The sequence below is a fragment of the Tupaia chinensis genome, unplaced genomic scaffold (assembly GCF_000334495.1).
Source record: "Tupaia chinensis unplaced genomic scaffold, TupChi_1.0 Scaffold000126_2, whole genome shotgun sequence".
In the NCBI taxonomy this organism is placed as follows: Eukaryota; Metazoa; Chordata; class Mammalia; order Scandentia; family Tupaiidae; genus Tupaia; species Tupaia belangeri.
The window spans coordinates 5,231,408-5,245,025 of NW_006159594.1; the positions used below are offsets into that span (position 1 = coordinate 5,231,408).

Below are 13,618 nucleotides of genomic sequence, written 5' to 3' on the forward strand. Positions count from 1 at the left end.
TGAGCGTATTGCCCTCTGGCAATGAACAAAAATAAATAAATAAATAAAAAGAGGGAGGAGCACTGACCTAGATGAGTTATATTCCTGACACCGGTGTTCTAGTTAAACTCCTAGAACACTGCGGGACACATCAAAAGCAATGCGTACATGTATGATGAATAAAGAACCATTTACAAAATTACGTTTAACTTATGACTGATTTTAGTATTTTGTATTCAATTTCAATTTTCTATGCCAATGATAGTAATCATACAGTAAATTAACATAATGATTCATTATTTAAAATTTGAAAGAAAAACTATCAGTATTTGCTTATAGGAAAATCATAATGTACATAACTGGGTTAAACATATGAAAATATTTTACAGAAATAGTAACCTCTTTATCATCTTACCTCAGCTTAAAACCATCCTGGGTACATGTGTGTTGGTCTTCAAGTCCTAATGGGATGTAGAAATGGAGAAGGGATCGCAGTATGGGGAGTACTTTATCTGAAAAATGCACACACACCCTCTGGCATTTAAATAAAAAAAAGAAGAAAAAAGGATTTTAAGAGTAATTCAAGTAGCTGATTTTGAACTGACCAAAAGGAGTATTATACTGGTGTGTCTAACTGATCACACATATCCTTCAAGGGCAGAGTTTTTTTTTTCTCTGGCTAGGGACAGAAAATCAGGGCGATTCAAAGCAGAGAAAGGATGTTATGCTATCGTATTGCTGGCTTTGATAAAATAAGAGCCATGTACAAAGATCAAACAGTGGACCTTAGGAAGTAAGAGAAATTCCCAACCAGTAACTAGAAAGAAATGGAACCTCCATCCTACAAAACCAAGGAACTGAATTCTGCCAACAACTTGAGTGAGTTTAGCAGAGAAGACTGCAGTGAGGCTGATACTGTGATTGGGGCCTGTGGGACTCTGAGCAGAGAACCCAGCCATGCCTGCCTGGACTTCTGAGCAACATGATTGTGAGATAATCAAAAGTAGTTATCTTCATCTGCTTAATGTGTGGAAATTTATTAAATAGCAACAGTAAACTAAAACACAAGAACACATAATATATCAAGATGAACTACAAGAGAAAAGTGTAATTTAAACATGGTAGAAAAATTTACGAGAGAAATTCATCTTGGTTTCGGTTCAGTCATGTATTAATGTTACAATAAAAAAATAGTGATGGACTGTTTTAAAAATAATTAGAATAATAATAATAATGATTGGGAAAAACAGAAAAGTTATTGAATGATGAAGCGGGAAGATTAATGTCTCTGTATTGACTGACATGCATGGCATTCTCTTTTGAAAAAAGCAATGTAATACTGTAAAGTTATATGCAATCCAATGTAATATAAAGAAGATTATGATGATAATAAAAATAAAAATTAAAAAGAAATTCTATTCGTGATGATGTGGCATTGTTTAACACAAACTTTATACTATTATTATTGCTAAAAAAAAAAAATAGAGGTCAGCTGGTGGCATGATGATTAGGGCAGTTGGATCCACATAGCCTACAGCCCTCTGACTTTAAAAAAGTGCAGAACGGGTATGCCTGCAAGCCCAAAATCCTGAAAGGAGGGAGAAATGGAGAAGAAATTGCAGGGTGACCATTTCCTTTTCCTATGGTGGATACTTTCTTGCTTTTCCTCTCTCCCTCTGTTTTTCTCTGGCAAATTATACAAAAGGAAACCTATTGAAACGTATTGGCAACACTTAGCAAGGTAGAAACATATAAAGGCTCTTTTTTTAAAGGAAACTTATTTAAGAGGAAAGCTATCTTGTCCTTACCTCTTTCTCATTGGCTCTAATCAACTCTTGTCCTTTTTCTACCGATTTCCTATTAAACTTTCAAATGAATGGAATCATTTAATATGTGGACTTTGGTGATGGCTTCTTTCACTTCACATAATGTTTTCAACGTTTACCCATGTTTATCAATACTTCATTCCATTTTACACCTAAATAATATGCCATTATATAGACATGCCACATTTGTTTATCTGCTTCTAGTGATTGACATTTGTATGGTTTCTATCTTTGGTCTTATATGAATATCAATGTTTGTGTATAAGTTTTCATATGGACATATGTTTTTACTTCTCTTGGATAGGTAACCTAGGAGTAGTATTGTTGCAGCATATAGAACTGTATGTTAATGCACAGAAGTGATCAATTTCAAGACTTGTGATATACCTTATTAATCATAGGCTCTTAGGATAATTTTTAAACTCGCTTAGATATTTCTATACTACAAGCATGAATTGTAATTTTATATAAGGTTTCTGGGAAGCGTAAATGTGATAACTTTGGAGAAGCACCTGATGTATGTCCTGGTACCTATTTAATGTACATTTAAATGGTTACAAAAACTATTACAGGGACCAGCAGTTGGCCTAATGGCTATGTCGCTGGACTCCCATGTAGTTGACTGCGGTTCGAGTCCCGGACCTTGTGGCTTAAACTCATGCCGGGCACGTGTGCGTACGTGCCCAAGATCCTGAGAGGAGAATGGAGGAAAAGGGATTGTGGCATGGCCAGCCCCCTGGGGGGTGATTTCTCCCTTCCTCTCTGGCTTCCTCTGTCTGGCTGGCGAGTGTACACGCCCTATAGCATAAACCTCTCCAAGAAAAAAAAAGGAAAAGAAAAAAAAAAACTATTATAATAAGTGATTCTAAATACAAAGTGTAGAAGTCTCTCCTATCATATTTTCCATAATAAAAGTCCAATACATGGATTTATTTCTGGTTACATTTTATTAGAATAATTTTTGTTTGCCCATGTTAGATAGCCTGCTATGCCATGGATTGCACACCTCTGTTTTTTTATTTTATTTTGTTGCTCATCTTGAAATACACTCCATTCATGCTGCTATATCTCATAAAACACCTTACCTTTGTGCTATGTACGTTTTTAGCATTTTATACTTAAATTTAACACAATAATATTGCATAATACTGTAAGATTTCAATAACTGTAAATCTCTATAAGTATGTAATTGAGGGATATGATCATCCATAGTAGGAACAAGTGAGTGATAACAATACTCTAAAGAGGGGGCAATAAGTGTGGTGTCTTTAGAAGACAAAAGTAAAAGCAAATCATTCATTGTCTCAGGATGTTATTAGACATGAAAAATGAGGTTGCTGTTAGGTCTGTTGTTGCAAGTCACAGTTGTTACACTGAAAGATGATTAAGTGTATCCATGCCTTTATTATGTATTTGAGAGAATACGAAGACTTTTTTACAGATGTATTGATTACTTATAATTTCTACACAATATCTTAAGTATATTATCACGCAGTTCAAGTAACTTAAAAAGTCTTCACTCTTGTGTAGGAGTGATAGTTATGTGGACTGGACTGGCCACATTGTACTGAATCAAGTGTACTGAGAACCAGAAAAAAAACAAAAACAACACAGAGAACTCTTACACAGATTCTGCTTTCTGGCAATGAAAATCTTTTTGCGCTTGTTCTTTATCTATTCAGCTCACAGACTGTTTAGAGCATTAACTAAAAGACGCTGAGATGGTTCCACTTCGTAAACTTTGAAGTGTTGTACAAGAAGTATTATCAGGGGGACCACCAGTTAGTGTAATGGCTATGTTGCTGGACTCCTATGTAGTTGACCACTGTTTGCATCCCAGACCCGGTGGCTTAAAACTCACGCCAGGTGCGTGTGCGTGCATACCCAAGATCCTGAGAGGAGAATGGAGGAGAAGGGATTGCGGTGTGACCATCCCCCCTGGGGGGTGATTTCTCTCTTTCTGTCTCTCTGTCTCTCTCTGTCTGTCTGGCGAGCACATGCGCCCTATAGTGAAAACCTCTCAAAAAAAAAATTATCAATAGCAGTACCTGGAAACCTTTCTTCCCCTCTCCCCATCAAGATCCATCTGGGAGATTCTAAACATTACAATATTGAAAAAAAAAAATTGGGGTCAGAAGGTGGTGTGGTGATTGGGGAGCTGGACAATCCCACATGGCCAAACACAGTTTGAGTCCTGGACTTGATGGCTTGCTTTCTCACTTTCCCTCTCTGTCTCTCTGTGTCTCTCTCTTTCTATTCAAATTTTTAAAAATGAATAAATAAAATTAAATAAATAATTATTTTTAAAAACTTACACTATTCCATTCTATGAATTTGCTTCTTCCATCATTTCTTGCCTAAGTTGCCTTCTTTGGAAGTTCTTTAGTCTCTGTAGAGTAGCATCATGGCTCTTCCACAGTACCCTTCCCTCTTGATGCAAGTACAGTTCTTCCACAGTCCTCCACCTTATGAGTTCCACCCTTTATCCTCCCTATCATAAATGCGGTTCTCTAACATGATCATTGTATTACTTAAGGTTTCTGCTCAAAACTGCAAACACACAGAAAGCTATTCTATAAGGAATTTAGTGTTTATAAAACCTGTAATCAAGTTTCCATTTAACTTTTTTTATAAAATCATAATAAAGTCATAAAAAGTCAGCTTGTAGCCTGCCTACCCCTCCTACAACACTGTACCCAGATCTCTCTGGCTCATCTCCCTGCCGTAGCTGACAAGGAAGCAGCCTTTGACAGTGCAGTGGAAGAGTGTGTGATCAACAGGGAGTATAAAATATAGGAAAAAAAAACACCTCTTTTCTTTACTACTTGGTGATGACCCATGTTCTGTAGTGGCCCAGCTTGTATAATGGCTTCCAGATGTAACCAGACCAGAGAGAAAATAGTTCAGCATCAATTGACTTGTCCTGGGGAAGCACACCTCGAATGAACAAAACCCCCTCATGATAACAGCTCCCTAATGATGATCAGTTTGATGCATCCCACTATGACAGTGAGAAAGGAGAACTTGGAGGTTTGGGCTTGGTTAATGGAAAAATTGAGATAGAAATCAAGATCAACTACAAAGGAGAAGTAAACAGGGCCCTTATATGTCCCAGAACCTTTGCATTATTGCAACAGACTCCAATCAGTGGCATTCTTGTTTTTGACTATACAAAACATCCTTCTAAACCGGACTCTCTGCAGAGTGTTGCCCAGGCTTGCATCTTTGTGTACTCCAGAAGGAAGGGTATAGTCTTCATTGGAACCCAAATATTAGTGCTTCCAGTGACCATACCATCGGCCTGCGGGACAGCAATGCCTGCCGTTCCAAAGGAAGGAAAGGTAATGGATGCAAAGGCCATCTTTACAGGGCACACAGCACTGGTGGAAGATGTTTCCTGGTTTCTGCTCTGTGCATCTCTGTTTGGATCAGTTGCTGATGATCAGAAACTTAGGATTCAGGATACTCTTTCAAACAGTACCTTCAAACCAAGCCACTCACTTGATACCCACACTGCTGAAGTGAACTGCCTCTCTTTCCATTCTTATAGAAAGTTCATCCTTGCCACATGATCAGCTAACAAGACTGTTGCCTTGTGGGATCTGAGAAATCTGAAACTGAAGTTGCATTCCTTAAAATTACAAAAGGATGAAATATTTCAGGTTTAAATTTCCTTCAGGAATTTTCTAATAACAAACTCAGGTCTAAAGTTACCACAGAAAGGGGAATGTTATGTAGATTATATTTCTTCTTCTTTTTTTTTTTTTTTTTTTGAGAGGTTTTTCACTATAGGGTGCGTGCGCTCGCCAGACAGAGAGAGACAGACAGCAAGCAAGAAATCACCCCCTAGGGGGGATGGCCATGCCACAATCCTTCTCCTCCGTTCCCCTCTCGAGATTCTGGGCATGCACGCACATGCGCCCGGCATGAATTTCAAGTCACCGGGTCCGGGATGTGCACCGTGGTTGACTACGTGGGAGTCCAGCGACATAACCATTAGGCTAACTGCTGGTCCCTCGATGATCTTTCTTCTGATACCGAGTCCCCAAGTTTTTCAGACTCACCTAAGTAAATGCTAGAGTGAATAAGAAATAGAGTCAAGTGAGGTACGCATCCTGAGGTATGAAGTATAAATACTGCAAGATGTCATTTTTATTCAGGAAATAGTGGAAATTCAAGTAATATAGATTCCTTTTTTAAAATTTTATTTAATTATTTATTAATTTATTATTTATTTTACTTTGACCAGAGAGGGAGGGGGAAGAGGGAGAGAGAGGAGAGCTGCCAGATCTGGGACTTGAACCATGGTCAGCCATGTGGGAGTCCAGCACCCTTAACCACCATACCACCTGCTGGCCCCTTCATAGAGATTCTTACTCTTAAAAAAATAAACTTCACACCTGACCTTCTAGAATGTACATTTCTGAGGTAAACCATTCTCTGGATTTCTCAGTAAAGATAACTATAGGTTCTTCTTTGCCCATATATTTTTCCTTGTTAATGTATTTCTTAAGCTGTTTTCATCCATTTCTTCCTTTCTGTGAAATGGACTAGTTTTGGTTTATTTTTAAATTTGGTACCTCCAAGTTGTAAAGATACATGTTATTGTCTGACAGCTCTACCAGATGTGGACTAACAAGATGAGAAGAATGAGTCAATAGCTTGTACTTGTGTTTGAAATTGGTCCTTGATAAGAGCCCCCCAACCACTTCCTTTTTTCTTTTCTTTTTCTTTAAGAGTTAGTTCTTTACCACTAGTGTGATATCATCTTCATTTTGGGTGACTTGTTTCACCAACAGGTTTGTTACTCTCATGACTAACTATGTAAGTGCTTTTAATGGAAAAATTGCTTTCGTACATAATTTAATGACAACAAAAGAAAAAGGAAAAAATATACACAGCAAAAAAAATTCTCTGCTATTGCCATGACAGTTATCACTGCCACTATATACCTGGGGGCTTAATGATGAAGACATGGAAGATTCAGCCTGTGTGAGGCAAAAACACTCCTGTCAGAGCTTGCTTGCTAGGCACCATTGCACCCCAAAACCATGAAAATCCAGCTAATTCCCATCTAGAAACTAAGTTTCCAAAGGAGTTTAAGTAGTATGACTTTTAGCCTTCTAACTTCTCTAAGTAGAAAAGCAAATGAGGTTTGGGGAAGCAATTTCAAGTAATAACCGTAACCTCTGAATAGTTAAGTTGATTTTTCCCACTCATTCTTGAGGTGCCTTAGAACTTCTTATCCTTAGACCCCATGTCTCTTCACACTCTGCAGCAGCTGTGGTTCTACCTTGGCCCATTAAGAGTTACGTGAGGGGAGATAAACGTGATTCGGCTTATGGGGCATTATTGATGACTAAGGCGTAGTTCCTTTACTGCCTCTTAGTCAAGGTGCTGTGTATTTTCCAAGGGAACAGAAAGAATTCCTTGGCAAACATATTCTGAAGGAACATATTATCTTAACTGAAAAACTGATTCCAGAATATATTTGATCAGTCCAGAGAAAAATAGGGAAGCATACTTATAAACGGAGAAGTAACTGTCTTACTCCATTATTGGGTTGCTAAACAGAAATATCTGAGACTGGGTGATTTGTAAAGCACAGAAATTTATTTGGCTCATAATTCTGGTGACTGGAAAATCCAAAGGCCCAGAGCCTGCATTATAACATGGCAGGGAGAATTGAAAAGGTCAGCAAATACTTGCAAACGAGGAGGCACCTGAGGTCAGCCATCTTACTTTTATAACCACCTACTTTTTGTGGAAACTAATCCATTCCTGTGTGAGTTAAACTACCTCCATCCCTCAAGATAATTCATTTATTAGGCAAGATAGTGCTTCCATGATCTACCCACTGGACCCCATCTCCTTTTAGTACCATTATATTTGGGATCAAGCTTCCAGCACTAAAACTCTGGGGAATAAACTATTATTGAAATCATAGCAGTAAGGTCCTTATTTTTTCCTTTAATTCCCTATGTGAATGAAGAGACATATTTAACCAAGTACAGTATTTATCAGAAGACAATTGTGTGTCAATTGAGTCCCCATCACTGTGACACTGATATAATCTCTATCTTCAATTAGAAGATAATTGATATACAGATTCCAACCATATTTAGAGACATTTACAAAATGTCTTCATATACCTAGGATACAATTCAGAGTGTCTTTTAGAGATGAAGAAAGAGTCCAGAAACTACCAAGGCAGTCACAGAAATGCACCATTGAGAACTCCTACTGTGGGAAGGATTACAAAAGACACATAGGCTGCTATCCCTCTGGATTCACTATTGTGTTTGTTACGGTTGTTCTTCCCAAGGATGCCCCCAGCTAATGGCTAAGCATGACAAGAATAATAGTGGTAGCCCAGTCTGATGACACATTGGGCTTCTCCAGTGGGCAGATATGGCTTAGAAGTCCTAGCTCTTTGGCTGAGTTTGTTTGTTTGTTCGATTTTTCTTTGTTTTAAGGCTGTACTGCAGTCTGAGAGTTTGCCTGCCCCATCCTCTTTTTTGTCCTTTTCTTTCATATGTCAGACCTGCACTGCAAATGAAGGTTTTCTCTGTCAACTCCTACTTCCTTCCCTTTCATTTTTTATTCTTTGCTGCTGTTTCTCCAACTGTCTCTTGAAAGTCTACTCCATCTTACTGAATGCTTCTCAGAGGACCCATGCAATAACTTTGCAGATTATAATTACACATTGTTTTGAGAAAGGTGAACATGGGATTTTAACCTCCCTTAGAATAGGAGTGGGAGAAATTAATTAAATCTAGAGAAGTGAAGTTATTTCAAAAACTTTTTAACATAAAGTTATATAGATCCTGAGATGCAATAATATTGGAAAAGAGAAATATACTTCCTAGAGAGCTTTAAGAAGATAGTTAACATCTAGATGCATATCAGTAATGCTTACATTTTTGAACATTCTTCCTAACTAATGGAATCTTCTTTGTTACAGCTATGAAATTGTGCTGTTGAACTTTTGACACTAATTCCCCCACTTCCATCCCTCATGCTAATTTCAAACAGATTAGCACTCATTGTGGATTAAATACACCCAAGATTCCTAATAACATTTATTGCATGTGTCTGTAAGTAAATGCATTTGAGTTTCAAATATGGAACACAATTTGATTGTAATATGAAGATTACCTGAGCTTATTGTTGTTATTTCTGTTTTTTCAGATTATTGTTGTTATTTATGTAAATAAATCAACTTTCATCTTTCTTTAATAATTGTATTATAATTTGCATACTTATTTGGAATGTAATTACTTTTCAGGTATTTGGCACTTCATTCTTTCCACAAAATTATCAGTAATTTAGAAGGAAAATAACTATATATTTTATGTATAGTCAGAAAAATAAATCAAATACATTGAAGTTTGTAAAATTTTTTATAAGATGACAATGTTACATATTAAAAAATAACATATCTTGGGACCAGCCATTGGCATAATGGCTATGCCACTGGACTTCCATATAGTCAATCACAGTTCGAGTCCCAGATCCAGTGGCTTAAACTCACACCAGGCACGTGTGCACCCAAGATCCTGAGAGGAGAATGGAGGAGAAGGGATTGTGGCATGGCCATTCCACCTGGGGGGGGTGTGCGGATTTCTCGCTTTCTGTCTCTCTCTGTCTTTCTGGCAAGTGCTCATGCCCTATAGCAAAAAATCTCCCTCCCAAAATTATATATATATCTCATGAGATATATATATAATTGTCGGAAAATTCATGACACATTTTTGGATAGAAAACATAGAAAAACTGCATCTTGAGTTTTCCAACAAGCCTATATATATATATAGAGAGAGAGAGAGCGAGAGAGAGAGAGAGAGAGAGAGAGGTGAAATTATACATACTCACACACACACACACACACACACACACACACACACACACATATTGATTGCTACTCCTTTAGTTCATCTTGAATGTCATTCTGGTTGTGAAACTGTTTCAAAGCCAATTTCTTCATCCTGAATTTTATGAACTAGTAGCCTGAGCTTTAATGTCTGTACTCTTGAGCTACGTTTGTATAAATGGATTAAGTTTGATTCCTCTCTGAAAGCAAATATGACTACATTTCTTTTTCCCAGTTTGGTAATAAAGCATTAAATCGAAATCTCTAGATAAAGAACCTTGTCCCTCTTAGTTAAAGAGAAAATCTTCTTTCCTGTTTACTTACTATTTGATGGTGATGCAATGAATAAGACATCAGCCAAAGATGACTTGGTCTCTGTTTTCTCCTTTTCCCTGTCGTGTTTCACACGGACATGGACACTTTTCCCCATCACAACATCACATCTTGATTAGATGTATCTGTCAAGATTGCTTTAAAGAAATTTTCACCTCAGAGTTCTCAGGTCATAACATTATATTCTTGATATTCTTAGTCTAAACATGCATGCAGAAGGAACACTGTTGGCTTTTTTTGGTGATCTGCGGTAGAAAGAATTGAATTCCAGTTGCCAGGGGAAACTTATTTGTTTGGTTGGTTGTTTCATTTTTACTTTTTTTTTTTTTAAGTAGCTAATATTAAAAAATAAAATGAAGAAATAATTTAAAAATCAATTGAGATGGGGGCAAAGCACAATTTAAAAAAAGATTATGAATCTTATCCTTCTTACACAGTACACAAAGCACAGATTTAGAGTTCCAGTAGTGATTACAACTTAGGTTGAAACAGTTTATTTGCTACTTACATATACAAGAAGAACTACCTCAATTTTCTTACAAATACATACATATGTAATCTTTTCAATCCATGCATTTGAAATTTCACTTCTAAAGTTTTCCTGACTTGGATATGAGGAGTCATCTGTAGCAGGCGAGAACACCATAAGAATGGGCTGAGACGTCAGAGAGTCCCACCTCAGACACATGCCCTACAGCCTAAATCCTAACCCTCGGTCAAACAGAGTAAAAGTTCCCAAGTTTTCAGGCTCCTATTAGTCTCTGCTGCATCGGAAGTGTTAAAAATGAATAATGAAGGAAACTGTACCATAAGCCTGATGTGGCAAAATGGGCATTGGCTGACAGGTAATGCCTTTCCATTTGAATCTTTTTTTTTTCCTGACTGTGTAACCATGGGCAACATATGCCACTTTTTTACCATTGCAATCTCCTTATTTGTACTCCTATCAAATGTGCTCAAGCATAGTTTCTAGATTTGTGATTCAATGGATTTTTAATAAATTAGTTATTATTATTTTATGTCATTGTTTTTGGTTTATTTGCTCTCAAAAGGTTATTACCTTAGAGTGCATGTCTTCACCAGAGAGATAGAGACAGAGAGAGAGAAAGTAAGAAATCACCACCCAGAGAGGATGGCTATGCTGCAAATTCTTCTCCTCCATGCTCCTCCCAGGAACTTGGGCACACACACACATGCACCTGGCGTTAATTTCCAGTTACTAGGTCTGGGACTCAAACCATGGTCAGCCATGTGGGAGTCCAGCAACGTGACTACTATGCCATCTGTTGGCCCCATGTTACTATATGTCTTGAAAGGAACAGTGGAGGTGCAGTTCTATCTGCTCTTGTTCCCAAAATGATCATACTCTACACAATCGGACAAACTGTGAACATGTTGAGCATTTAAAGTAGTTAATTATTTGCAGCATCTGAAATATTTCTAAATAGCATCACAGGCAAATAAACTGCTTTTTTTTGACTAGAAACTCTATAGTTGTTTTTCCACTTTTTCCCAATTTTTTTTCTTCTGCCAGGAAGCATGGGTGTGGACTGAATGAAATATTAAGATCTCTTCCAGCTCTATGATTTTATGAAATATTACTTGATAACTCCATAGATTGGCAATGCAATAGATGAAAATTTCTCCTGACTTCTATTCTACTTTCCTCTTGCTTCCCTTTCCCCTAGAAAAACATGTTTCATTCCCAGATGGCTGCATCTCATTGTAGTGCAGAGTAATTAAAATATTTAAAAGCAAAGTGTCGCTTAAGAATGTTCAGCCACTTTCCAATTGAACTCAAAGGTTTATAAAAATTCTCTTTTCTCATTCCTCACCCAACACTAAAATATTAATCCTGACCATGGTGTGAATATATTAGCTTTAAGAAGAAGTACTTTGGATGCCAAGTAATTAGTTCTGTGAATGGCTGATAAAGACCACTATCATATTTATGAGAATCCAAGAATCTTATAACCTTTCTTTCAGTTTTAAATGCATAGTTAAGTGATTGACTATTACCAATCTTAGTATTTTTAGTGAAAAACATGCCTGTCTCAGGATATGTGTACCTTTATCTAAGAAATATAGAAGGAATCCGTGATATATGTGTTGCCCAGCACATAATTATATCTTTAATGATTATATATTTCAAATTATATGCATTCTCCCCAGGGTGATTAGATCCTTTCTAGAGTTAGGGTAGTGTAGGCTTTATTTGCCTGAGGGGACAGAGGGAACCATTTAGAAGAGTGAGGCAATTAAGCAATTATATAACATTTTGAAAACACTCAATGCTTCCCACCATTTGATTTTCACCCTGGAAGATGGCCTTTCTCAAAATAGCAGGTAAGAACAGTTAGATTTCCCACACTCCGTCCCGTATGTCATTTTTTCCCTCCATCCAATTATACCTCATTTTACAATATACATTTTTTCTGAAAAATAAATGCTTATATTGGAGTTTGAAAAATATAACAATATAAAATGTGGATGTTTTAGTTAAAAGAATTAATTTTTAAAATATCACTTGTGAAAGTAATTATTGCTCTCACATCATAACTTGCAAATTTTGCCTGCATTGTCACTATCATATAGTTAGGATGAAATGAAAAAAAGTGGAGGGTGAACAATATGTTATAAAAGAAAAGGAAGAAAAACTCAAGTCTGCTTGGTTTGTGGTAGAAGAAAAGGCAAGTGGGAAGAATTGATGAATAAATACTATTTAGAGTTCATCCTCAAGTCTCATTATAGTTTACAATATCTCTAGAAATACAAAACATTTGCCAAATACTGTTAATAAATGCAACACTAACCCAATTAAAAATCGCAATTCTTCCTTCTACCAAGTCCCCCTTTCTTACAAATACATTTAGAAAATGAAGGCAATAGAAATGAGGAAAGAAGTGAAAATCCTGGAAAAGTCACAAATTTATTATATTTTTAATTTTTTTCAATTTATTTATTTGCATTAATTCACTGTACATCATTACAGCATACAAAATGAGATTTTCCATCCAGAGTACACTGTATATTGTGTCAATCAAGCACATCAACCAACATGTTATCAGCAAATGAACTTCCATTTCTTGTTTTCTGTATGTTTTGCTTTTTCCCCCCATCCTTGATTCCCTATCTCTTACTCTCTGCCATCTCCCACTCTCTTCCCACATTGTCTCTGGTATCTATGCTTGCTTTCTATACTGTTTTCCCCCCACATTTTATTGAATCACCAAAGACCCTAATCAATCCAAATACCCTCATAGCAAACACAGGTGACGCACACATTTCCATGAGCACAAGTCTAACTTTACGCATCCTATAAAGTAGCACCTAGCTGGGGCTACATATCCTACTGCAGTCATTGAATAGATGTATTTTTTTTTCCTGAAACTTTTTTTTTGTAACTCAATTTACATTCCTTCCCTAAGCATCATCACAGCACACAAAATGTGATCTCCCATCCAGTACACACTGCATACTGACTCAATCATGCACATTACAAAAAATTTTCCATTTCTAGTTCCTAGAATTATTTCCACCCCTCTTTCTGACCCTCTGTTCCTTCCCACCCTCCTCTCACACCACCTCCGGTGTCCACAATTGTCCT

General features: G+C 36.9%; 1 pseudogene; it reads left to right on the top strand.

The window, feature by feature from the left end:
• The window catches only part of LOC102475590 (histone-binding protein RBBP4 pseudogene), an 18,713-nt pseudogene extending 13,240 nt beyond the window's left edge, over positions 1 to 5,473 (top strand).
• The last annotated feature ends 8,145 nt before the right edge of the window (positions 5,474 to 13,618 follow it).